Genomic DNA, 3,338 nt, shown 5'->3' on the forward strand with positions numbered 1-3,338 from the left:
ATTATCTCTTGATTTTTCCAGCGAAAACCTCTACATAGTCACGTAACATCTGAATCAATCTTTCTTTGACACTGTTTTCCAAGCCTGCTCCTATTTTGACTTCTTTCTTGTCTACTTCAGTACCCAGATTTACAATTTCAATTGATTCCTCATGCGGCTGTATAGTCTTTTCTTCTTGCAGTAACAGTCTGGCAAGTTCTCCAGGGACTTCACAATCTTCCTCACCTCCATCCTCGGCTTGGTAGATCGGATTTTCAAAGCCATAATTAACAGTAGCAGAATTATTATCAACAGGATCCAGAGTGGATATGGATCTGCAATTTGTTACGTGAGTGTGTGTAAGAAAGCATATCTTGACACGTAAGATAAAGAGCGCAATATTTGAATGCAAAAAGTCCATTGATTTATTGAATGTGAATATGCTTATGAATATGACGAAACCCTTAAAAAATTAGCTATTGTGCCCCGGGTATAGCCACAATGCCTTAAAAATTACAAAATTTGAAACACTAAAATAGCACTAACAATTACTCCTGACTAAAGGAAATCGGGATAGTGTCTTCAGCCTTCCAATTATTGAGTCTGTCACCAATTGTTGGGAAAATCCAGCTATCCCAGTCGCAATCGCTATCAGCGTCTTCTACAGCATTAACAGTCTTGTCATGATTAGGCAGAGGAGTAGTGATGACATTAGGAGTCTCCGGAGGATCAGAGGCAGCCGCCTGTATCTTTCCACTTCGAATGCCGCTTTCAACATGTTCACCTGTTAATATAAGTTCAGTGAAACCTGATGAGGAACTTCCCAATAGATGGTTGTAGAATGGGCCAGTCAGTGTACTCATGAACATGTCCACTAATTCTCGATCAGTCATAGGGGGTTTGACTCTTCCAGCCAGATCTCTCCATTTTTGAGCATATTCATTGAAGCCTTCTTTAGATCCCATAGTCATATTCTGCAATTGTAGCCGAGTAGGTGCCAATTCGGAATTATACTAGTAGTGCTTGTAGAAAACTGTCGCTAAATCAGTCCAGGTGCGGATGTTAGAGCTCTCGAGCTGATAGTACCATTCTAACTGTGTGCCAGACAGACTCTCTTGGAAGAAATGGATCCATAGTTTCCTATCAGTGGTATACGGCTGTATCTTTCTCACATAAGCTCTCAGATGCATCTGAGGACAAGACGCACCATCATACTTAGTGAAAGCGGGGACCTTGAATTTGTGGGGAATGACCACATCAGAGACCAGACCTAAGCCTTCGAAATCCAGACCGGGCGCCTTCTGACCCTCCATAGCTAGCATGCGTTCTTCCAGCAACTTATACTTATCATCTTTTGGAGAGTACTGTTCATTTTCATAATCTTCATCGTCGTCCTCAGGGTTGAAGGGATCAGCATTCTCATCTTCCGAATCATTTTCTGTCTCATCTTTTTTATCCTTCGGAATTCCAATCTTGACTCCTGGAGCCTGTCCTTTAAGCCTTCTTCCCGGGTTAATGTAACTCACAGCTTTCTTGTCTTTCTTCTTCTCGAGCAAGAGAGCCTTCAGCTCCTCCTACCCCTTGGATAAGTTCAAAATCATCTCCTGGAATTGAGCATTTTGGGTTTGGAGATCTTTGACAGTTTGTTCGAGAGCCATCTGTTTGTTTAGAAGGAAGACCGTGAGAACATTGATCTTTTAGAATACCTGTTATGCAATGTTATGTTATGCTATGCAATGTATGAAATGTTTTCAAGGACTTTTGGAATTTAACTTTGCGTAAACCACCAAAAGGGGAATTCTCGGGCCTTATTTATCAGAAATTTGGCAAGTAAACCCTTAATTCCACTTCTTGTTACCCAATTGGTTTCAATGTCGGACTTTGTCATGTGTAAAGCTGCGACAACTTTTTCGGACTTCGGACTCTTTTCTAAACCACTGAAAGGTGTTTGATCAAGGATAGGTATCCCAAGCATCCTGGAGAATTCTTCTAATGTGGGTACCAACTGATAATCTGGGAAGGTGAAGCAATGATATTTAGGATCGAAGAACTGGAATAGAACTCTCATCATATCTTCTTTGAAACCAGTGGTAACCAAATTGAGGAGAGAACCATGTTTCTTGATGAACTGAGCCTGATCAGGAAGTTCTGACACCAAATTCTTTAGTTGAGGAGAGATTGCTACAAAATTGATCCGGATGGTCTTCCTGGAAGCCATAGCCTTACCAAACAGAGCAAAGTTAAATCCCTAAGTCCTTGAAATGGTTAGTACAATGCCATGATGTTATGATGTTATGATGTTATGATGTTAAGTAAATAACAAGCACAAGCAAGTCACACAACAATCATTCCTAAGTTTTAAGGCTTGCATGAGTTCCATAGGTAAGTACCCTCCCCACTGAAGTTTGGTTGGTTCAACCTGTCCTAGAATAGTAACCGGGTTCTAAAAGGATCTCCAATCATTGACCTTCCCTTAAGTCCACTTCAGTGTAACACCAAGTGGTTGACCAAAGCTTCCCTAAAGTCCAATCTCAAAGAGTGTAGTATCGAGTCTCAACCAACCCCAGTCGGAACCGAAGTCAGTTATCTCACTACTTTCTAATGGCTAGGATGAGTCAATTAGGGTTCTAAAGGTCTGGTTAATGCTTTGATGACACCATGCGGACGCCAAATTTTTCCTCAAGTAAACATGAGGAACATCAGGACATCCAAAGTGTCATATTAACCGTAGCCATCATTTTAACCATTCCAGTATACGCCGGACAGTCGCGATGATCTCTTGCTACTTACCTAAGGTACACTAGATCCGGGTGTAGGATCTTTCACTCAAGCATAAAATACCCAAGCAATCCCTCAAAAGTAAATCAGATAATTCAAATAAGTGATCTTGTTTTTTTTAAGGCAACCTCTCTTTTTAAGATTCCCCAGCAGAGTCGCCAGTTCTGTCATACGGTGAACTGACTTTGTGTGTTTTTGCTTTGGAAAGCAAATGTCGCGGATAGCAAGAGTCGCCACCGACTTTTCTTTTATCCAACAAGGAAAGCCAGAAAAGAACAGGAAAGACCTTGATTAGATTTTGGGTTCGGGAGGTACATTATACAAAGGGAAGGTGTTAGCACCCTTTGTATCCATGGTTATCCATGGGCTCTTAATTGCTTGATCACTTATGTTTTTCTTGTCTGAAAAAGTGTTTGAGAACTGTTTAAAATTTTTTTTGAAAAGAGAGTTTAACTTTGTAATGATTCTTGTACGAATGTATACAAAGTATTTATCTCGTTTAATTTTGAAAGTTGTTTAGAAAAAATATAACTTGGCAATGATTCTAGTACGAATGTATACCAAGTGGTGATTTTCTAATA

The sequence above is a fragment of the Lathyrus oleraceus genome, chromosome 3 (assembly GCF_024323335.1).
Source record: "Lathyrus oleraceus cultivar Zhongwan6 chromosome 3, CAAS_Psat_ZW6_1.0, whole genome shotgun sequence".
NCBI classification, from domain to species: Eukaryota; Viridiplantae; Streptophyta; class Magnoliopsida; order Fabales; family Fabaceae; genus Lathyrus; species Lathyrus oleraceus.